Source organism: Schistocerca piceifrons, chromosome 11, assembly GCF_021461385.2.
Source record: "Schistocerca piceifrons isolate TAMUIC-IGC-003096 chromosome 11, iqSchPice1.1, whole genome shotgun sequence".
Taxonomy (NCBI): domain Eukaryota; kingdom Metazoa; phylum Arthropoda; class Insecta; order Orthoptera; family Acrididae; genus Schistocerca; species Schistocerca piceifrons.
In genome coordinates, this window is record NC_060148.1 from 28417616 (window position 1) to 28442985 (window position 25370).

General features: G+C 40.4%; 1 long non-coding RNA gene and 1 other non-coding gene across 2 annotated transcripts in view; one reads left to right on the plus strand and one right to left on the minus strand.

Annotated features, from left to right (window-relative positions):
* LOC124720468 overlaps nt 1–24097 on the minus strand; it is a 44299-nt gene extending 20202 nt beyond the window's left edge. Inside the window, exons 1-2 of the long non-coding RNA XR_007006168.1 lie at nt 24047–24097; nt 12139–12365 (exon numbers count right to left, since the gene is read on the minus strand). This is a non-coding gene — a long non-coding RNA (uncharacterized LOC124720468). The remainder of the gene's footprint in view (nt 1–12138; nt 12366–24046) is intronic.
* Nucleotides 1441–1514, plus strand: Trnat-ugu. The gene has a single exon. It is a non-coding gene; the product is annotated as a tRNA-Thr (tRNA).
* Nucleotides 24098–25370: the final 1273 nt, after the last annotated feature.

The window sequence follows — 25370 nt, forward strand, 5'->3', positions numbered from 1 at the left end:
TAGGATCCTGCCTAACCACACCCTCATAAGAAAGAGAAAAAAAGAAATTTGATCCAATTCATTATATATGAAAGCTTAACCTTTCCTGTGGCTTTAATGTATGTTTATTTATTTAAACCAATAACTATCTGTATTTGTATGTTTGTTCTCCTTAGCAGTGATGTCAATTTTGGCTTGCTACGTCAAGTGTCCTACGCTCAGAATATCGCCTGTCATCGGCTGGCAAGATCACACGACACGAGCTACGACGGGCCGACAAAAGTGCTTTGCACAATGCAATCTCAGTTTCAGTGCTTTGGAAGTTACTGTGCTGTTTGTGGTGGAATTCGTATTTATACTTCCGTAATACAAAAATATGCAGTTACACGTTACCAAACACCTAAGGTATTTCTAAAACGTGCTCTTTTGCCAGGAAGTTCTATGTCCACGAGAAAAACATTACCGTTCAAAATATTGACGAGTTTTACAACTCCGGTGGAAAGTATATTGTCAGCTAACATGGAAAAAATGTACTTCCACCCAGGAAAGTGTGTATTTTTAACCGGGAAATGTCCTCGTCTCAGTCTCAGCTCTCAAAGCTGTCAGTCCTTTTCCGACTTCGTGCCGACTACCATCAGAAATCGATAACGCCCTACATTTATTTCTCAAATTCGAGGCCTGGCTGATGCCGGTATTGCGTAGAGACGCAGTAAGGCTGTGGCTATCTGATAGCCGATGCCTGACAATAGGGCTACCTATTCTAGCCAACCACTCACCTGACACCAAAAATTTTGTCATCTGTAGTGTCCTGTGAGAGGGTCAGTAAGGAAGCTGACACTATCTCCATTTACGAAGTGGCTCATCCGAGTCATAGCCCAGTTGTCTGAGAATACCAGCTGAAATATTTGCAGATAAGGAAACTCATTGGGAAAAGGATGAGAAACTCCGATAGATGGCTGAGACTCGACAAGAAAGTACGGTAAGAAACTACTGTCAAATCCTACACATTGACTACGTTGTGCAATCGTGCACTTACCCTGGGGGCGGAGTAATGCGGGTCCAGCGTCTGCGGCACACCGACTTGAACCCGGGATCTCCTGCTTACATGGCAGATGCTCTATCCATCTGAGCCACTGAGGACACAGATGAATAGCGCGACTGTAGGGACTTATCCCTTGCACGCTTCCCGTGAGACTCACATTCCCAACTATCCACAATTCTACAATTCGGGAACAAGTCACTATCTTCGTATTTATAGTTAAAGGCTACCCAGCCATTGACCTTCGTCTGTGCGAATGCGCACAGATTGCCCAAACTCTTATGGGAATCGCCAAAGCGTGCGCGAGTAATGAGTGGGTGGGCAAGGTACAATACATATGTAGAATTGTGGACAGTTGGGAATGTGAGTCTCACGGGAAGCGTGCAAGGGATAAGTCCCTGCAGTCGCGCTATTCATCTGTGTCCTCGGTGGCTCAGATGGATAGAGCGTCTGCCATGTAAGCAGGAGATCCCGGGTTTGAGTCCCGGTCGGGGCACACATTTTCAGCTGTCGACATCGAAGTATATCAACAACACCTGTCGGCAGCTGAGGTTGTCAGTTAGTCATCATTTATTCCAGGGAAAAGCTGCACAGTCATCAACAGTAACTGTGCTCTCGAGAACAAGTTACTGTCTTTGTATTTATTTGCAGTATGTGTGAACTGAACAACCTGTGCATAATTTTCACAGTCCCTCAGTGAACTTGTGAGATGTCTGTTTTCGCCTGTTGCCAAGTCTCCCTCAAAAAGCATACTCCGTATGCCATACTCTGCATTCTATTGTTGTGCTCGAGGCAAATACAAAATTGGCTTCCCCTGTGACTGCTTACATTATTGCATTTTGCACTTTTACATTGAATCACTTACCTGGGTATTTTTGTCATTACACTAAAAATGTTTACATCAAACGATCACTGTGATGACCTTTAATCTGGAAGCATTAGAATGATTATACTCTTTACTTTTGCATGGAATTTAAAATTTGTAGAAAGAAAATAATTTGTTGTTCCTCTTCACATTGTTGCATATTATGTGGCTCAATACATATTTTTGTGTTATGTCCAGATATAAAATGTATGTGCAGCATGTATTTTAAATTGTATTATCTCTTGTTCACCTCCATGGAAGTTGATTGCAACTGTCAACAATGGTACTGAGTTTGAGTGTGTTGTGTATCCTGTAAGTGAAACTGGTGGCTTTTTGTTCTCTTTGTGGTGACACAGTACACTTTTGGTTTTTAGAAGCCATCAGTTTTATATTACGGGCCGTGCCACGTGTGGTACTCATCTATATTCTTCAAGAAAGTGTCCACTTATATTTCCTGTGATGCTTCTCTGACCCAGTCTACACCTCTCCACTGCTGGTTCTTTATAAGGCTGACCCTAATATTGTGCAAAATCTTCTCTTATTTGCTTTCAGCTTCTTGCTAGTAAAGCATAGAAAGGCTCTCTTGAAGTAGTAGTAGTTTGACCATGCTAAATGTTTTATATGTTCACCATATGTTGTGGGTTTTCTATTATATTCTTGTCTCCCTATTAACTGTGAGTAGATTAAATAATTCTTAAAATATGAAGCAACTGTGAATATGTGAAATAATTCTTAAAGTAGGAAGCAGGCCCATTAATCTGCATAGAAGACAATGGACTGTTTCGGAAAGTTAATGTATGTTACTACTGAAGCACAAAAATGTGAACGTTCACTTAATAACTGTGGCACATCCAATCAGCAAATGATAATGCACAGCTTCTGTTCAACTGAACTGCTCTGTAATATTTCAGTGTATTATTTCAAATAGTTTTACTGGCAAAAGTTCTTCGAAGTTTCACTGTAGAATCTAAAATGTGATAGTCTTCGCAGTTCTTCCTAGTTAATAGGTTCCAGGGCACCTTTGAACATTAAATTAAAACAATCGGTAGCCATCCATAGGTGTTACAGTTTGTTGCAAAGTGAATACACACATAATATTCTAAGATCGATCGGTTTGTGTACAACTAGTTTAAGATTCTAATTTGAGTCATTAACTGAATTGATCCCTGTCTGTCACTTTTAAAGAAATCAGTTATCACTGTACTAGTATGACTAAAGCATTTCTTCCAATATAATAAATAACTAGCTTAACATCCGCTGCTTTGCTCGCGTATACTGCACGGCCTGCAGAGATTTTTTTAATCGAATTTGTATGTTCACAAATTGCAACATCTCCTAAGCTTTTCACACATATAAGCACGGTGTTTTCCGAATGTACTTCTGACCAAACAGCGATTCTGGTAGCTGGGGTCCAAACTTTCTGGCAATTGTGCCTTTTGTGTTCTTTTGGAGATATTTCCATAGCAGCTTACATCCTGTAACAAATATTTCTTTATATCTAACTGGGAAGTGAAATACCAATTTTCATAAAATTAGCTTTAAAATTTTGTACGTAATGAAATATTTTCTTAATGTGCGGAAAGTTCTTGTTGAGAATTACAAATTATTTAGGAATAAAGGAGATGACTCACCAAAAGGTAGAAGCGCTTCGTCGGCGGTAGGTACACAAACAAAAGGTATAAAGCTCTGTTAGCTTTCGGAATGAACTTCCTTTTTCAGACTGTAGGAAAATACTTTTTCAAATTGTAGGAATATACACACACACACACGTGCCTGTCTCTGAACATTGTGCTCAGTCGACTGCCAGCTCTCTTGTGGCCCAGGGTGAATGTACTGGGGTGGGGTGAGGGTTGGAGAGAGGCAAGAGGCAGACACGTCTGCAGTGATTGGAACTCCCACGCCCAGTACGATGAAGGCCTCACAGAGGCCATCGCAGGCAGCCGATACCTCCCTGACCTGATAGGCGAACAAATGTCCCGTGCCATATCCCCACACACCCTAATCCTCACATAGGAGCACCCCCCTCGTTCACCCAATACCACCCGGGACTGGAACGACGGAACCACATCCTCCGTCAGGGCTTCGATTATCTATCGTCGTGCCCCGAAGTGAGGGACGTCATACCTGAGATACTTTGATCCCCTCCCAAATTGGTGCTCCACCACCCGGCCAACCTTCACGACATCCTAGTCCGTCCCTATGCCACTCCCACCCCCAATCCCCTGCCACAGGGATCGTACCCTTGTGGAATACCCAGGTGCAAGACCCGCCCAATCCACCTATCCAGCACCCACTACTCCAGTCCTGTCACCGGCTTATCCTTCCCCATCGCAGACTGAGCCACCTGTGAAAGCATCTCCAATGAGGGATACTTCCTATTCTAGAGGCACACCCACTCTGATACCTTCTACTGTAGATGCATTCCACTCTCTTAGATGCATATAAATTTGTGTCTATTTGTTCTCGTATCCCTCACCGTACTTGTGACAGAGACGGGGTCGGCGGAGAAATGATGCCCTCGCAGGGAAAAAATTCAGTGCACTCGACAACAAAAAAATTAGTGTCCACCCGGGAACAAATCTACTACAAGAAATTTTATCCTTCCCTCCTGCAAAACGTTTTTAGCTATTACATATGTATTCTCTTCAGCCATATGACATACAGTATGTCCCACTTAAAACTGATACACCTTACATCTAAGATTCAAGTAATAATGAGCTAACTAAAAAGAATTGATAATACTGATGTTAAAAAACATTTAATTACCCGTTTATAAGAGACGCGGGAAGTTGTGGCTTCCGGCAGTCGGGGTATCGTCGATTTCATTTGATGACGTTACCAGCATTACACTGTAATTCTGCAGGTGTGATGTAAATTTCTCTAGTAATGTTTCATTTAAGATCATCTATTGTGCGAGGATTGTCAGCACACACTTTGCTTTTTGTGTGCCCATAAATAAAACTCACATTATGCCAAGTTTGGAGACCTCCACAGCCAGAGGACTCTACTGACAAGCCTGCCTTCAGCGAACATTGGTGATGTAGCACGTACTTTGGTTGGACGTGTGAGCAACTGCTCCACCTTGTTGGAATACTACACGCAATTCTCTTCATCTGTCAATGATGCACAGCAAGAGTCAAAGAGCGCTAGATATCTGGCACTGTTTAAAGTGCAGTTGAAAAATATGCGACCAATAATGCACATGCCGGACAGTGCACACTAAATACCTATCTTCTCCGAGTGGAGAGATTCTCTGTGCAGAACACGTGGGTTGTCCTGCAACCATTATCATCAGTTCTTGGAGTTTACAGAACCTGACTTCATCTGACTTGAAGTAAAGCAAGGGGTCCAAGTAACTATTAGTAATTTATGTTAACAGACAGTTAAAACAATGAACTTTTTTCTCTGGTCCTCAAATTTCAACTCTTGCACCACATTCACACAGTAGGCTTTTAATTTCATATCTCTTTGTACACAATAACACAACATATGACACACACCAACCTGCAGGAGCTTTTCATAATGTCCGTGCAAAATCTGTCTATAGTTTCAGGGATCCTGACAGTCAGTAGCCTATTCCTCTGCACATTTTGAGTGGACCACAGAGCCCTCCATTTCTTGTAGAAATCTTGAATAATGTCGGTCACGGTGAGGTTCTGACCAGAATTTTTGAAACGTTTCTTTACATTCCTGGATGAAACCTGTCTTTATGTAATGCTCCACAATATCACTTCACTGTTCTAATACAAACTGCCCCATTTCTGTTGTTGTTATTGTGGTCTTCAGTCCTGAGACTGGTTTGATGCAGCTCTCCATGCTACTCTATCCTGTGCAAGCTTCTTCATCTCCCAGTACTTACTGCAACCAACATCCTCGTGAATCTGCTTAGTTTATTCATCTCTTGGTCTCCTTCTACGATTTTTACCCTCCACACTGCCCTCCAATACTAAATTTGAGATGCCTTGATGCCTCAGAACATGTCCTACCAACCGATCCCTTCTTCTAGTCAAGTTGTGCCACAAGCTCCTCTTATCCCCAATTCTATTCAGTACCTCCTCATTAGTTATGTGATATACCCATCTAATCTTCAGCATTCTTCTCTAGCACCACATTTCAAAAGCTTCTATTCTCTTCTTGTCTAAAGTATTTATCGTCCACGTTTCACTTCCATACATGGCTACACTCCATACAAATACTTTCAGAAATGACTTCCTGACATTTAAATCTATACTCGATGTTAACAAATTTTTCTTCTTCAGAAACTCTTTCCTTGCCATTTACAGTCTACATTTTATATTCTCTCTACTTCAACAATCGTTAGTTATTTTGCTCCCCAAATAGCAAAACTGCTTTACTACTTTAAGTGTCTCATTTCCTAATCTAATTCCCTCAGCATCACCCGACTTAATTCGACTACATTCCATTATCCTCGTTTTGCTTTTGTTGATGTTCATCTTATACCCTCCTTTCAAGACACTGTCCATTCCGTTCAACTGCTCTTCCAAGTCCTTTTGACAGAATTACAATGTCATCGGCGAACCTCAAAGTTTTTATTTCTTCTCCATGGATGTTAATACCTACTCCGAACTTTTCTTTTGTTTCCTTTATTGCTTGCTCAATATACAGATTGAATAACATCGGGGATAGGCTACAACCCTGTCTCACTCCTTTCCCAACCACTGTTTCCCTTTCATGCCCCTCGACTCTTATAACTGCCATCTGGTTTCTGTACAAATTGTAAATAGCCTTTCGCTCCCTGTATTTTACCCCTGCCACCTTCAGAATTTGAAAGAGAGTATTCCAGTCAACATCGTCAAAAGCTTTCTCTAAGTCTACAAATGCTAGAAACGTAGGTTTGCCTTTCCTTAATCTTTCTTCTAAGATTTCTGTAACAACTCGTTAATATGAGGTTCTCACAACAACCGATGCACGAACACACAGGCGCACTCAACGTTCTGATAAAACACATTGCAACCAACTTTTGAGACAGTTTTGCCACTTCACAAGCCTTTCGACAAGACATGATCCACCATTACATGGTGCGTACTGGTTTTTTGTGGGACACTGTGTATATTGTTTACTATAGCTAGGAACCATGGACCATGGACCTTGCTGTTGGTGGGGAGGCTTGCGTGCCTCAGCGATACAGATAGCCGTACCGTAGGTACAACCACAACGGAGGGGTATCTGTTGAGAGGCCAGACAAACGTGTGGTTCCTGAAGAGGGGCAGCAGCCTTTTCAGTAGTTGCAAGGGCAACAGTCTGGATGATTGACTGATCTGGCCTTGTAACAATAACCAAAACGGCCTTGCTGTGCTGGTACTGCGAACGGCTGAAAGCAAGGGGAAACTACGGGCGTAATTTTTCCCGAGGGCATGCAGCTTTATTGTATGATTAAATGATGATGGCGTCCTCTTGGGTAAAATATTCCGGAGGTAAAATAGTCCCCCATTCGGATCTCCGGGCGGGGACTACTCAAGGGGATGTCGTTATCAATAGAAAGAAAACTGACGTTCTACGGATCGGAGCGTGGAATGTCAGATCCCTTAATCGGGCAGGTAGGATAGAAAATTTAAAAAGGGAAATGGATAGGTTAAAGTTAGATACAGTGGGAATTAGTGAAGTTCGGTGGCAGGAGGAACAAGACTTCTGGTCAGGTGACTACAGGGTTATAAACACAAAGTCAAATAGGGGTAATGCAGGAGTAGGTTTAATAATGAATAGGAAAATAGGAATGCGGGTAAGCTACTACAAACAGCATAGTGAACGTATTATTGTGGCCAAGATAGATACGAAGCCCACACCTACTATAGTAGTACAAGTTTATATGCCTACTAGCTCTGCAGATGACGAAGAAATTGAAGAAATGTATGATGAAATAAAAGAAATTATTCAGATAGTGAAGGGAGACGAAAATTTAATAGTCATGGGTGACTGGAATTCGAGTGTAGGAAAAGGGAGAGAAGGAAACGTAGTAGGTGAATATGGATTGGGGCTAAGAAATGAAAGAGAAAACCGCCTGGTGGAATTCTGCACAGAGGACAACTTAATCATAGCTAACACTTGGTTTAAGAATCATGATAGAAGGTTGTATACATGGAAGAACCCTGGAGATACTAAAAGGTATCAGATAGATTATATAATGGTAAGACAGAGATTTAGGAACCAGGTTTTAAATTGTAAGACATTTCCAGGGGCAGATGTGGACTCGGACCACAATCTATTGGTTATGACCTGTAGATTAAAACTGAAGAAACTGCAAAAAGGTGGGAATTTAAGGAGATGGGACCTGGATAAACTGAAAGAACCAGAGGTTGTACAGAGTTTCAGGCAGAACATAAGGGAACAATTAACAGGAATGGGGGAAAGAAATACGGTAGAAGAAGAATGAGTAGATTTGAGAGATGAAGTAGTGCAGGCAGCCAAGGATCAAGTAGGTAAAAAGACGAGGGCTAGTAGAGCTCCTTGGGTAACAGAAGAAATATTGAATTTAATTGATGAAAGGAGAAAAATATAAAAATGCAGTAAATGAAGCAGACAAAAAGGAATACAAACGTCTCAAAAATGAGATCGGCAGGAAGTGCAAAATGGCTAAGCAGTGATGACTAGAGAACAAATGTAAGGATGTAGAGGCTTGTCTCACTAGGGGTAAGATAGATACTGCCTACAGGAAAATTAAAGAGACCTTTGGAGTAAAGAGAACCACTTGTATGAACATCAAGAGCTCAGATGGAAACCCTGTTCAAAGTAAAGAAGAGAAAGCAGAAAGGTGGAAGGAGTATATAGAGGGTCTATACAAGGGCAAGGTTCTTGAGGACTATATTATGGAAATGGAAGAGGATGTAGATGAAGATGAAATGGAAGATACGATACTGCGTGAAGGGTTTGACAGAGCACTGAAAGACCTGAGGCGAAACAAGGCCCCCGGAGTAGACAACATTCCATTGGAACTACTGACGGCCGTGGGAGAGCCAGTCCTGTCAAAACTCTACCATCTGGTGAGCAAAATGTATGAAACAGGTGTAATACCCTCAGACTTCAAGAAGAATATAATAATCCCAATCCCAAAGAAAGCAGGTGTTGACAGATGTGAAAATTACCGAACAATCAGTTTAATAAGCCACAGCTGCAAAATACCAGCACGAATTCTTTATAGACGAATGGAAAAACTAGTAGAAGCGGACCTCGGGGAAGATCAGTTTGGATTCCGTAGAAATACTGGAGCACGTGAGGCAATACTGACCTTACGACTTATCTTAGAAGAAAGATTAAGGAAAGGCAAACCTACGTTTCTAGCATTTGTAGACTTAGAGAAAGCTTTTGACAATGTTGACTGGAATACTCTCTTTGAAATTCTGAAAGAGTCAGGGGTAAAATACAGGGAGCGAAAGGCTATTTACAATTTGTACAGAAACCAGATGGCAGTTATAAGAGTCGTGGACATGAAAGGGAAGCAGTGGTTGGGAAGGGAGTGAGACAGGGTTGTAGCCTCTCCCCGATGTTATTCAATCTGTATATTGAGCAAGCAGTAAAGGAAACAAAAGAAAAATTCGGAGTAGGTATTAAAACCATGGAGAAGAAATGAAAACTTTGAGGTTCGCCGATGACATTGTAATTCTGTCAGAGCCACCAAAGGACTTGGAAGAGCAGGTGAACGGAATGGATGATGTCTTGAAGGGAGGATACAAGATGAACATCAAGAAAAGCAAAACGAGGATAATGGAATGTAGTCGAATTAAGTCGGGTGATGCTGAGGGAATTAGATTAGGAAATGAGACACTTGAAGTAGTAAAGGAGTTTTCCTATTTGGGGAGCAAAATAACTGATGATGGTTGAAGTAGAGAGGATATAAAATGTAGACTGGCAATGGCAAGGAAATCGTTTCTGAAGAAGAGAAATTTGTTAACACCGAGTATCAGGAAGTCATTTCTGAAAGTATTTGTATGGAGTGTAGCCATGTATGGAAGTGAAACATGGACGATAAATAGTTTGGACAAGAAGAGAATAGAAGCTTTCGAAATGTGGTGCTAGAGAAGAATGCTGAAGATTAGATGGGTAGATCACATAACAAATGAGGAAGTATTGAATAGGATTGGGGAGAAGAGAAGTTTGTGGCACAACTTGACCAGAAGAAGGGATTGGTTGGTAGGGCATGTTCTGAGGTATCAAGGGATCACCAGTTTAGTACTGTAGGGCAGCGTGGAGGGCAAAAATCGTAGAAGGAGACCAAGAGATGAATACACTAAGCAGACTCAGAAGGATGTGGGTTGCAGTAGGTACTGGGAGATGAAGAAGCTTGCTCAGGATAGAGTAGCATGGAGAGCTGCATCAAACCAGTCTCAGGACTGAAGACCACAACAGCAGCAGCTAGGAAATCTTCTGGATTTTGGACACAAGGTCAGGGACTGCTCCTTATAAATTGCAAGATGCAGGTGTGCCAACACCTTGCAGCTAAGAGAGCTCACTGCACTTGATAATGTAGGGCTAACCCGTAGAAGAGCGGGAATACGTAAAGATTTTTTGATTTAAATGTCTTTGAAGACAACTCGAGAAGCTAGTTGTCTTCTGTGGACAAGTCAAGAAGCCAGTCGTCTTTTGTGGACAAGTCAAGAAGCCAGTCATCTTTTGTTACATCGATAACTCTTCCCACGATTCATTTGCCATTTTGTACGGTGTGGTAGAAGCACGTTTTATTCTGGTACCCGTAATTTTGACATTAGACTGCCATCGTTTGGTAACTGATGCAAATTTTTGTTGACTCAGGTGATGACTGATTCAGAGTGTGCTTTTTTTATTGTCCTTCAAACTATTGTGGTTATATTATGGCAACAGATAAAGCTTTCGCACCACAACAAGATGAATATTAATTCCGCGCATTTGACTACCTTCTTACAAAATTTGAAACGATTCACACAAATATAAAGTATAGATATGGTGCACTTCGTAACTTCCCAGAAAAACGTGCATTTGCATGCAAAATCTGAACAGTGCACATACAAATGGTGCCTTCAGATGCGTATTAATTTCAGCCCAATGAAAATCTTTTGCAAAAGGAATTAATTGATTCCCGCTATTTGCCCGGGTGCTAGTTGTGGTTCGTCATTCTAACATCGTTCAGTATACTGTAACATAGCCCACACTGAGACGGTTTTTTGATTGGCTAGACGATTATGTAGTCTATTTATTTATTTATTTGTCTATATAAGTTTCTTTAAGTACATATATTGTACACAGGATATTGGACAGAAAACCTTTTTAGCTATTGGATTTTCAAATGTCAAACATAAATTTTATAAATTTTTATGACAAATTGGATCTATACAGTTAATAATTACAAATTTTTGAAATACTGTATATTTGTAACTTATTTCTACAATTAAAGATACAATTTACATTTTTTCTTACATAAGATACTGTGAGATTGAATAGTAGCAGTTTTTCAGAAGGTAGGCTGTCAGAGACTTTTTAAAGCTTTGTAGTTCAGTAAGAGATTTTATATGTCTTGGTAATCTGTTGTAAAGTTTTGTTCCTGCATGATATACACCTTTTTGGTATAATGTGGTGTTAACAATGATTGACATGTATGTCACTGTCTGACCTGGTACTGTAATCATGGACACTTTTGTTTTGAGGAAAAAGGTTTTCTCTTCTCAGTATGCTTTTTTTGACATGCGTGACTACTTCCAGTATATAAATGCAGGGAAGGGGTAGGATCTTTAGATCTTTAAAGAAATGTTTGCATGATTTTCTGGTGCTCACTTGTTTCATTATTCTTATAATTGCCTTTTGTTTCTTGAAAACTGTTATGGCCTGATGTACATTTCCCCAGAAAATGATACCGTACTTCAGTATTGAATGTACACGAGCAAAGTATACAGCCCTAACTGTTTCTGCACTAGTACTGTTGCAGAGAATTCTTACCACATAGCTCATTTTTGATAGTTTTGAATTTAGGGCTGTGATATGAGTGTTCCATTTAAGATTTTCCTGGATATGAATCCCAAGAAATTTAGTTTCATTGACAGAACTAATGTTCTGGTTATCTATACATACTACAGGTTGTGCCGGATTTTTATTTTGATCAGTGTGGAAATTCATGAGTACCGTTTTTTGGGGATTAACTATTTAGTCAGTTCGAATGTGACAAACACCAGCGATAGTCTTATTAAAACAGTTATTACTTCGAAAAAGTGTGACTTGTATAACATCAAAAATAACTAAAATTGTGTGTCCAGATACGAGTGAGAATACTCACTGCTTACTGTAGAAGTGTTTCTCGTTCTATTTAGTGAGGAAGAAGAGGGGTGATACTGAGACTGGTTCTGACTCCCCGTCTGACGGAGCAGCAGCACCGGCCGGAGGTGGCGAAGAGACAACTACGGAGGGCGATGGAGCAGAGTCGCAGCTGGTGTCCCGGCGTGGTCTGCCACTGCTCGTGCTGCTGGCAGTCGGGGCTGCGGGGGTGGTCCACTGAGCTGCCTCCTGTGTGCACATGTCAAATTCTTGTCGTGTCTCTTACTGTGAAATATAGAGCATACAAACAGTACTGACCCTTTCTTTTCGACATTTTAAGACAGGCAAAATACACTCGAATTTCCGAAAGAGTGTAGAAATTGCTACGAAGATATACAGGGTGTTACAAAACGGTACGGCCAAACTCTCAGGAAACATTCCTCACACACAAAGAAAGAAAATATGTTATGTGGACATGTGTCCGGAAACGCTTATGTTCCATGTTAGAGCTCATTTTATTACTTCTCTTCAAATCACATGGAATGGAAACACACAGCAACAGAACGTACCAGCGTGACTTCAAACACTTTGTTACAGGAAATGTTCAAAATGTCCTCCGTTAGTGAGGATACATGCATCCATCCTCCGTTGCATGGAATTCCTGATGCGCTGATGGCGTATTGTATCACAGCCGTCCACAATACGAGCACGAAGAGTCTCTACATTTGGTACCGGGGTTGCGTAGACGAGAGCTTTCAAATGCCCCCATAAATGAAAGTCAACAGGGTTGAGGTCAGGAGAGCGTGGAGGCCACGGAATTGGTCCGCCTCTACCGATCCATCGGTCACCGAATCTGTTGTTGAGAAGCGAACGAACACTTCGATTGAAATGTGCAGGAGCTCCATCGTGCATGAACCACATGTTGTGTCGTACTTGTAATGGCACATGTTCTAGCAGCACTGGTAGAGTATCCCGTATGAAATCGTGATAACGTGCTCCATTGAGTGTAGGTGGAAGAACATGGGGCCCAATCAAGATATCACCAACAATGCCTGCCCAAAAGCTCGCAGAAAATCTGTGTTGATGACGTGATTGCACAATTGCGTGCGGATTCTCGTCAGACCACACATGTGGCGGTGAATCGAGGAAGTACAGTACATACTGACAAAACTAAAATGAGCTCTAACATGGAAATTAAGTGTTTCCGAACACATGTCCACATAACATCTTTTCTTTATTTGTGTGTGAGGAATGTTTCCTGAAAGTTTGGCCGTACCTTTTTGTAACACCATGTATATGTACTCTTCTTTTTTTTTCGGAAGGAAGATCGTCAAATTTTTTGTGAAGTGATGAGTTTACAAGTAAGAAATGAAGTAGATTAGAGAAACATTTGACACGCTTTTGACTGGTGCTAAAAATCGTGTACAGCAGATGAGGTGCCAATCGAAAGGAGCCTAGCCTTTGCTCCACTCAAAAACATTTGACCTAACATGATGGGTGCGCGACTGGCGTGAATACTAATGAAACACCAGTTTAATAAGTCACTGTTGGAGAATACTGACGCTAGTGCCAGAAGAATGAAAAAAAGCTGGTACAAGTCGACCTTGAAGATCTTTTTGGGTTGTGGAGAAATGCTGGAACATGTATTGCTATACTGAACTTACTACCTATCTTGCAAGACCGACAAAAAATGCAAACATATGTTTATTGTTTTTGAAATACACAGCTTTTACACTATATTGTACAAAAGACCATTGACTTCGGTCTAGGATCACACTATCATCAGGTCCACCGTGCCAAAGAAGTCTCGCGTCTGTCGGATGTCGTAATTTAATTTATTATTGATTGGTAATGGTGATTGTTGCCGACTTACGTGGCGGGCCTTAATCAAAATATTTCATTCAATTTTGATTTACAATGAAATGCTTTTGTGAAGTTCTCTTTTTTAACAATATAAATCTTCAGTGGAAATTGTTACTTTAATGAACGTTAGACTCGCTGAGTCTTAAAACATGAGCATATAAGTAGAACACTGGAATAAACTTTTCGTATTAATTTCCTCGGCTAGTCAGTTCACTTTAAAGTAAAAAATCTGTAGTTATTAATTACAATTGCGGCTCTCACACGCGCAACAGTATTTCTTCTTACCTCCGTTAACCATTGCATTGCAATCGGAGTCCTGGCTCTGGCTCTCGGCTGTGGTACTGAAAATAAGAATCTTAAAGCTATGTATTTTCTGCAACATCGGGCGGCTGTGGAGAAAAATGTATATTATGCTAATAGTGAGCGAGTTTCCGCTTCCGCTGATTTTTATAAATTAATATCTCCACGTAATGCCGTCTTTGGCTGCATCGGCCGCTGCGATTGTTGCACTGTAAATTACTCGAATGCAGGTTAATTCAAGGAAGGCGGACATGAAATCGGAATCTCCTCTTACAAATTAAAAGTGACAATAATATTAAATCAATATATTATCTGCTTAATTAGTACAAATATGCTTACATTTGCCAGCACTCGCAAGATTTCTGTCTACACGCAACCAAGACAAGAGAAGTGGGACGACTAAAAAATTAACAAAAGAGCGTATCTCATCGTCTCTTTAGATCATTTTGTTATATTTCTTTGTCCTCGAAACTTACACAGAGAAATTATTTTAATACGGACACACGAGAAAAATGTATGTTCGCCTGAGCGGCTGGTGTCCACTTATTATTCAATTTTTAAATGTCACTTCTTTATAATTTTAAGTGTTTTCTTATTATTTCACTGGGGACGCAATAGAAGAAAAAAAAACACACGTATAACAGTTGTGTAACATTAAAATACATTAACTATTATGTGAATGGACATTAATGTATCATGTCACGCATTAATATAAAAGAATACATCCAAAAAAGTCTCAGCCATGCATTTACACAACTGGAATAACAGTTATCATTTTAAGACTGTTCCATCACTAATATCAGCTTCACAAGGCAAGTTCACAAACTGATGTACAATTGCAGAACAATTTAGACCTACCATCATGTAACAACGAATCCCTTTTATTCATGCATATAAATATCATGTCTTTAAGAAATAAAATTGATGACTTGAGTATCCTCTTAGGAAAGAACAAAACCACCATACTATGTGTTAATGAACATTGGCTAAGTGAAGGTCAGTTGGATTTGTATGTACCACTGAGCTTTGATTTACTTACAGGATTCTGTAGAAAAACAGAACAGCGTGGTGGACTTTCAATATATATTAGTAGTGATCTAGATTTGCTATATAGTGTCTTTAACATTGCTGAATACTGTATAGAGAATGTGCTTGAAGCTGCTGCAATGCTACTTCCAACACTAAAACTCATAATAGTGTCAGTATACCATATTTCAGATAGTGACAGTGAATTATGTACACAGGTCTTAGAAAAAATGATCTTACACTTTGAAAAGTTAAGCAGATATAGAATATTAATATTTGGAGACATAAACATTGATATAAGGCTAAAGACATCAAAGTAGCTTTATCTACAGAATATGTTAAGATCACATGATCTATATTGCATTAATAACAATCCAACAAGGCAGTGATCCTGTCTTGATAATGTTATCACCAATGTTGAATAAGACCTGTATGAGCTAGGTTTGTTCAGTACCTTCTTTCAGACCATGAGGGGATATGGTTAAAATTAAAAATCAATAAACTTATATCTAACTGCCCCAAAGCAAAGAATATCAGGCTACTGTACGATCAAAATACTGACAACTACCGGACACAGTTGCAAATGGTTAGATTGAATGACATCCTACTTGATAGTGAAAGTGTTGAGGATGCATTTACAGTTTTTACCAATTTACTCGCACACACTTTCAAGACCTGTTGTCCAAAAGTTCTGAAAAGGAATACGGCAACAACCAGAAAACATGACTCTACACCCAAGTGGTTCACACCCACTCTTAAGAGGCTTAAGAGCATTGGTTATGATTTATTATGATTAATATAAAAATCATGATGCAGACAAAGCTAGTTATATTAAGTTAAAGAGTAAATACAGATCAGAAATCAGGTTAGCAAAGTGTGAGGCAAATGACAATTACATTAATAATTCTGACAACTGTAAAGCTGCATGGAATGCTGTAAAGACTGAACTGGGGAGAAGTAAGAACTGTAAAAGTGATGACTGTAATGTGAATATCACACCACATGAATTCAATGCCTATTTCATTAATGCTTGTGACATAAGTTCCTCTGCTGCAGCTGAGTCAAATAATAAACGTCAACAGGACCTAAAGGAAGCTGTACCTTTCCTACAACATTTGGAACACATTTCTCCTACATGGGAATGGAAAGAGGTCCAGTTAAGTGATATCATGAGATCAATTGCAAAACAAAGAAGTTCAAGAGCAGAAGACATTCTTGGTGCCGGCCGCGGTGGTCTAGCGGTTCTGGCGCTGCAGTCCGGAACCGCAGGACTGCTACGGTCGCAGGTTTGAATCCTGCCTCGGGCATGGGTGTGTGTGATGTCCTTAGGTTAGTTAGGTTTAAGTAGTTCTAAGTTCTAGGGGACTTATGACCTAAGATGTTGAGTCCCATAGTGCTCAGAGCCATTTGAACCATTCTTGGTCTTTCTAATTTTGTAATTAAAAAAATAGGAGATGTAATAGCATTTCCACTCTGTGTACTTGTAAATTGGATGTTTACTAGTGGTTGTTTCCCAATATGTTTAAAAATGACTGGTCACCCCACTACACATAAAAGGAGACAAGTCATGTCCAAGTAATTATCGATCAATTTCTCTTATACCCATTTATCGAAAGTAATAGACCATTGCATGCAACTCCAAACCCATAAGCATCTATCTGCCAACAAGCTCCTTAGTGATTCTCAATATGGATTCAGACCTATGTTATCAACTGTGAAGGCAGTGGGAGATATTCTTTCTTTCACTTTGTCTGCATTCGAATCCAAACTTTCTGTAAATGCCACACTTGTAGATCTAAGTAAAGCTTTAGATTCTGTCAACCACAGAATTCTATTAAATAAGCTCTGCTTGTATGGTTTTGAAGGCAAAGTACTATCTATGATTACGTCTTATCTGAGTGAGAGAAAACAAATAGTACATTTTAACAGAAACAAATCCAACACACTGAGTGTAATAAAAGAGACCTTTGCAGAAAAGAGAATGACTTGTATGAATATCAAGAACTCAGATGGCAACCCAGTTCTAAGCAAAGAAGGGAAGGCAGAAAGGTGGAAGGAGTATATAGAGGGTTTATACAAGGGCGATGTGCTTGAGGACAATATTATGGAAATGGAAGAGGATGTAGATGAAGATGAAATGGGAGATACGATACTGCGTGAAGAGTTTGACAGAGCACTGAAAGACCTGAGTCAAAACAAGGCCCCGGGAGTAGACAACATGTAATGTCTCTTGCAGCGGTCTCTCCGCGATATTTTCAGAAATTTTAGAAATTATATAACTCAGTACATATCTCGTAATATCTCTTCTTATCTTACCGATTATCAATGCAAAGTAGTTTCAAGCCCAATTATTCCTTGGAGCGTCCATTTACTCCATGGAATAGCTTCTCTGCTATCTATGTTTTCTCTTATGAAAAGAATAGGAACTTCTTGCCGATTAGTCATGAAAGAAGGATATGTATGTATTGTTGAGCTAGTCACCATCTTGATGAGATTCTGTATGAGAAGGAATTTAATACATGAACTAAACTAAAGTAAGTGTGTTCGCGTATTATTTAACGGATTATTATTATTGACAGTGTCTGCTTACTACGTTGTGTTGCACGGGATCAGTGGGGAATGTCTGATTTACACTGGACGAACCTGCCGTTTTGTATGCTCAAGATATCCAGTTACTTCAAATAAATAGGCTAACACGGTCTTACCAGCAGATCTCCGGTCTTCCCCATGTGATCACCGAAAGTTAATAATTATTACAAATGTTTCCAGGAGATCGACTGACAATTTTCGTCGCACCCAGACTTCGAAATTGCTTCACTGCCTTATGGAATTTAAGTTAAGCTTAATTTAATCAGGATAGAACAGTATTGAACTGTGTGAATGTGATAAGCCTGCTTTGTCAATGAAAATTCCCTTAATATACGCATGTTTTTTACTATCCCGATCAGCCAAGCTAAATCAGGCCGGTGTGAGAAAGGTTCTTTAAATTTTAGAAATACACTCCTGGAAATGGAAAAAAGAACACATTGACACCGGTGTGTCAGACCCACCATACTTGCTCCGGACACTGCGAGAGGGCTGTACAAGCAATGATCACACGCACGGCACAGCGGACACACCAGGAACAGCGGTGTTGGCCGTCGAATGGCGCTAACTGCGCAGCATTTGTGCACCGCCGCCGTCAGTGTCAGCCAGTTTGCCGTGGCATACGGAGCTCCATCGCAGTCTTTAACACTGGTAGCATGCCGCGACAGCGTGGACGTGAACCGTATGTGCAGTTGACGGACTTTGAGCGAGGGCGTATAGTGGTCATGCGGGAGGCCGGGTGGACGTACCGCCGAATTGCTCAACACGTGGGGCGTGAGGTCTCCACAGTACATCGATGTTGTCGCCAGTGGTCGGCGGAAGGTGCACATGCCCGTCGACCTGGGACCGGACCGCAGCGACGCACAGATGCACGCCAAGACCGTAGGATCCTACGCAGTGCCGTAGGGGACCGCACCGCCACTTCCCAGCAAATTAGGGACACTGTTGCTCCTGGGGTATCGGCGAGGACCATTCGCAACCGTCTCCATGAAGCTGGGCTACGGTCCCGCACACCGTTAGGCCGTCTTCTGCTCACGCCCCAACATCGTGCAGCCCGCCTCCAGTGGTGTCGCGACAGGCGTGAATGGAGGGACGAATGGAGACGTGTCGTCTTCAGCGATGAGAGTCGCTTCTGCCTTGGTGCCAATGATGGTCGTATGCGTGTTTGGCGCCGTGCAGGTGAGCGCCACAATCAGGACTGCATACGACCGAGGCACACAGGGCCAACACCCGGCATCATGGTGTGGGGAGCGATCTCCTACACTGGCCGTACACCACTGGTGATCGTCGAGGGGACACTGAATAGTGCACGGTACATCCAAACCGTCATTGAACCCATCGTTCTACCATTCCTAGACCGGCAAGGGAACTTGCTGTTCCAACAGGACAATGCACGTCCGCATGTATCCCGTGCCACCCAACGTGCTCTAGAAGGTGTAAGTCAACTACCCTGGCCAGCAAGATCTCCGGATCTGTCCCCCATTGAGCATGTTTGGGACTGGATGAAGCGTCGTCTCACGCAGTCTGCACGTCCAGCACGAACGCTGGTCCAACTGAGGCGCCAGGTGGAAATGGCATGGCAAGCCGTTCCACAGGACTACATCCAGCATCTCTACGATCGTCTCCATGGGAGAATAGCAGCCTGCATTGCTGCGAAAGGTGGATATACACTGTACTAGTGCCGACATTGTGCATGCTCTGTTGCCTGTGTCTATGTGCCTGTGGTTCTGTCAGTGTGATCATGTGATGTATCTGACCCCAGGAATGTGTCAATAAAGTTTCCCCTTCCTGGGACAATGAATTCACGGTGTTCTTATTTCAATTTCCAGGAGTGTATTAAATTTGGCTTCACTGTGACAGGACTCATTTTTGAGCATTACTTAAACATTGTGTGAATTTTATGTTGCATGTGCATGAGAGCAAATAAGACGAGGCCTGTTCCAGAAGTCACAATTTCGCCACAACCTACGAGAACGTCGTTCAGGCCAGACAATATACAATTAAATTTTTATAGATAGAAATTTATAATAACTATTTAAATGTCTATCGGGTTGAACTTTAGATAGGAAGTGTTTAATAGAAGTGAGTATTATGCAAAGTTTAGGTCAGTGACATTATTAACTCAGATGCGAGTGACTTTATATGTTTGTTGTTCTGTGTATTAATGGTTCTTACTAGGGCGGCTTATAAAATGGCAATGCAACAGCAGAGCGAATCACAACAGCCCTCAGCTGTTTCTGAGGTTAGTGAAACATTAGACGCTAGCTTAACTGAAGTAGTGCCTAGCGGCAGCATTAGTCAGGCCCCACAACAAAGCTTAAGTGTTTCGATGTCATCTGAGCAGGACGAAATAAACCCATTGACTGTAATCATGCAGCAGTTAACGCTGTTAGCCAAAAATGTAACAGACTTAACTAAAGCGCAAATAGAGACTAAAAGGGAAATAAATGAACAATTAGCAGCCAATCAAGTGAAAGTCCAAGAGCAATTAGAAGCTAATCAAGCGGAATTAAATAATAAATTAGTAGAGAGTTTTCAGAAACTTGATGATAAATTAAATAAAACTGCGGAAGAATTGAAAATTCAGAATGAAAAGACAGAATTAAAATTAGCTGCTCAAATTGAGCAAGTCACTCAGCAGTGTAATGAAAATGCGAAGAAGTTACGCCTAGAGCTAACTGAGTATGTTGCTACTAAGCTTGATACTATTAAAGAGCAGGTCGAGTCAATCCCACAGATAGTTCAAGCACAAGAACAGATGCAATGTTCTGTCGCGGTAATTCCGGTATTAGTTGAAGTTCAAGATGAGTTAAAGCAACAAGTAAACGAGATGTCAGCAGATATGCAGGATTTGAGACAATCACCAGACAAGATCCCGAAGGACATACAAAATTTGGATAAATCCATAAATAACATAAAGGAGAGACAAGACGAGGTTGATCATAAGGTAAACATTCTCGCGGGAAAATTCTCGCAGTTAAGTTTAGAAAGGAAAAGCATTTCTCCAGACAATATTGAACATACGGTCAGAGCAGCTATACAATCTATGACCGAGAGTTCTGAAGAAAATTTATTTAATAAAGGTTTTCGAGAAGCCAAAGAACAACGAGGCGAAGAATGGAAAGAAAACATTGAGAGATCTTTAAATCTATCTCGAGAAGATTTGTGTTCCACCCAAGGAAATGAATCCATGACAAGATCTATCAATGAAGCTACATTACTTACCCGATCAAGTACAGACAGGGACATTAATGCACACGTTCGTTTTTGCAATCAACATCAATCACAACACTATGAGGGTAGTCATAATGCCTGTAATTGTAAAAGCAATACTGAGGAGAAAATGCTGAAACAACGTCAATTCCAGATCTACAACCCAGACAAGAAAAATGTTCATCCCGTAGTGTTTATAAGAAGTTTTGGGGGAGTATCGCCAAAAAATTGGAGTGAGTGGCAAAAGGTTAGTTTCGTGACCGGTTATATTCAGGGGTCAGGAGCTATATGGGCATCTGATATGATATCAACTTGGGACACATATGAAGATTTTGAACGAGCATTTTTATCCAAATACTGGTCCGAAGGAGTACAAGAACGTTTAAGGCAGGAGGTATTATACCCGGAACCTTTTTCTTTTTCACGTCGTTCTTTAAAGAAATACTTTGAGAAATTATAAACAAATCGCGGTATTGGGATAAGCATATGCCTCTACAAGACGTGATTGGCATATTAAAATCTCGACTTCTGGCCAGCATCAGATATAGAATGCTGTATATTAATGAGCATGACCTTGACTCTTTCATGACTACGCTTGACACTATAGATATGATCGAGGAAGATGAACATCGGCCAAGACAACCGGTTATGCAGAGGAGAGCGATTGAGGCGCCAAATGCAAACCGGAATGGAAACGGATTTAATAATTATTATACTAGGAATAGTCAGAGATTCAACGGAAACAATTGCAACAGAAATGGAAATTTCAATAACAGTGCTGCGAGGGGCAGATTCAAAGACAATCGAACAGGTCGCAGATACAACCCAATGTTTGGAAATGCAAGAGATTATCAGAACCAGCAGTTTTCAAATAATAATAATGCGTACAGAAATTCTGACACTCGATTTGAAGCAAATAACACAACCAGTCATCAACAACAACCAGTCATAACAGAAGTAGTAGATGATTCAAGAGGAAATAATAATCGACATTTAAACTGAAGAGGGCCGCTTTATGCTCCGGAAAGTCGGCTGGGGAATACAAAAGGGGCAAACCTGTTTTAAACGAAATTAATTCCGTGGCAATGTTGAGATATAATGAAGGCGAATTAATGACAGATGAATTGACAAGAGACATAGAGGCCTGTGTAGTCGAAGATAAAAGGGTTCCTGTGTCTGAGATCATCACAGAAGTGGGATAAATTTTAACCAATGTTGTATTGGACACAGCTTCATCTACAGACGCAGTATCCAGAATTTTGTTTCGCAGAATTAGTAAAATTAAGAAAATCCCTGTCCTACCAGTACAAAATTGTCGATTTATAGGTGCAGTGGGAGCAAAATCCCGGAACGTCAAGATACAAACGCTTATAGAGATAAAATTGGGAAATGTAGCTAAACAATGCACATTCCTTGTAGTGGAAAAGTTGTTAGTAGATTGTATTCTTGGCATTGGAACTTTGCAAGCCTGCAATTGCAAGTTGGACTTGGTAGAAGGAAAGGTGCATTTTAAAATCGAAGATCAATTTGTTACACTGATCTTACTGAGAAAGGAGGCAGTGTATGAGCGATATTTCCGTGGTGCTGCTGTGCAGTTGATTTGTGCTGAAAATAATAATATGTGCCGACTACCGATCAAGTCAATTCAAGAAGAGGATTTCAGACAAACAGAAGATTGCTGAGTCAGATTGCCTAACGGATAGTCAGAGGGAACAATTATTCAATATATTAACAGAATATGAGTCAGTTTTCGATGAAAAGCCCGGAATTATTAGAGGATATGTTTGTACATTACAGATTAAGCCCCATAAGACATTTTGCCGCACACACTATCCCATTCCCTGGCGATTAAAACAACCAGTTCAGGAAGAGATACAAAAAATGTTGAACTGGAATCTTATTGAACCGTCGAACAGCCCATATTGTTCTCCGTTGCTTGTTGTACCAAAGCCAGGAGGAAAAGTTCGATTTGTATTAGATGCAAGGGAAATTAACAAAATTATAGTACCTGTGCGCACACATCCGGAGAACATCGATGAGTTAATACAGAAATTTCAAGATGTATCCTATTTAACCAGTATTGATTTGAGAAGTTCGTTCTGGCATGTCCAGTTAGACAAGGACTCAAGAAAATATACTGCTTTTATATATGGAGGGAGAAGCTATCAGTTCAAGGTCGTTCCGTTTGGTCTCAATATCAGCTCTGGAGTTTTTATTTCTGCGTTGGACTATGCCCTAGGACCAGAACTACGTAGTCGAATAACAATTTTTGTGGACGATCTATTAATTGCCTCTAAAACTTGGGAGGAACATGTACAACTTATTAGGAGGATTTTTGCTGTGTTCAAACAAACTGGTATAACTGCAAATCTAAAAAAATCCCAATTTTCTCTACAGAGAATTAAATTCTTAGGACATATGATTAATGCAGAAGGCATTCTTCCAACAGAAGCGAAGATTAGTGCGATAAAAAATTTTCCAACTCCAAGAAACAGAAGACAACTGAAAGGCTTTATAGGCATGGCTTCATTTTTTCGTCGATTTATAAAAACTCAAACAATGAACTCTGAAGCACTAAACCGGCTCCTGAGGAAAACTGTACCATGGCAATGGTCTATTGATTGTGAAAAGGCTTTTTGTGAAATTAAGGATCAACTGATAAATGCTCCATTATTATACCACCCTGATATGAATGTCGGATTCTGTTTAGCCACTGTTTCATCAGATGTGGTATTAGGATCTTGTTTATTTCAAATTAGGCACATCGATGGTGTAAAAACCTTTTGTCCAATTGCATTTGCTAGCAGAGTTTTATCCACCTGTGAAAGAGCACATACCACTACGGAATTGGAAGCTTTAGCAGTTATTTGGTCTTTGAAAAGGTTTAATTATTATGTATATGGCTCAAGGATAGCCGTTTATTGTGACCACCAATCACTAACCTTTTTACAAACTTGTAAGTTGCTGCATCCTCGCTTGTCAAGGTGGACGCTGGCGCTGCAAGAATATCAGTTTCAAATTATTCATGTAGCCGGAAAAGAAAATATTATAGCTGACGCGTTGTCAAGATCTCCAGAAGGAATAACACCTGAACTGGATGTAAATAATAAGGCACAATTTCCAGTGCTTCTTCTTCAAGAAAATAATTACAAGTTATATTATATTCATTTATGTAAGACAATGGCTCAGCTTCAGAAGAAGGATCGACGATGGAATGCTATAATACGACAATTCAATCAACAAAATCCTATGGTCAATTTGGAATACTACCGGCTCGTGAATAATATTTTATTTTTTAAATCTGGGAAGGCTGAGAATCCAAAGTGATGTGTCTGCATACCCGAAGAATATGAAGAACGATTAATTTGGTTCACACATTTGACCTGGGGTCATGTTGGTGTTCTTAAGTGTGCTAATAAGATTAGATATTATTGTTACTTCCCAAATATAAGGCGAAAAGTGCACAAAGTCATCCAGAAATGTATTCTCTGTCAAAAGGCCAAGCCGGACAACAAGGGAAATAAAATTGCGCTTCACTCAATAATACCTGAAGCACCAAGATCACTTATATCATGTGATATTTGTGGACCACTTCCTAGAGCCAGAGGTGGTGTTAAGTACATTATTGGATTCTGTGATGTGTTTACAAAATATGTTAAACTATATCCTATAAAATCAGCAACTGCAAGAGCTGCTGCAGTAAAGTTTGTAAATCACTACATTCCTAATGCAGGGATTCCAAAATCTATAATCTCCGGCAATGCGAAGATATTTACTGGATATTTATGGAGAAAATTAGTATCACAACTAGGAATAAAACAGATATTTACATCTTGCTATCATCCACAAGGGAATTTAATTGAACGGGTTTTTCGAGAACTAAACAGGTTCATGAGAACGTACTGTCATGATAAACAAACTACCTGGATAAACTATTTGACCGAGTTTGAGCAGATTTATAATAATTTACCTCATAGTTCTACAAACTTTACCCCGAATGAACTGATGTTCAGGGATAACGAAAGAAACTTTTGGGTAGATAACTTGCCTAAACTCGAGGACACCAAAATGTCATGGGAAGAAAAAATTCGCAATGCTCTCATTAATATTACAGAGAAAGCAAGACAGCGAAAGGAAATCCATGACAGAAACATCAAACGGATTCCGACTTTCAATATCGGACAAAAAATTCTTTTAAGAAGACACATCAAGGTTGAAGAAGACCATCAGAAAATGGAATCTAATTTATACAGGTCCATATATAAT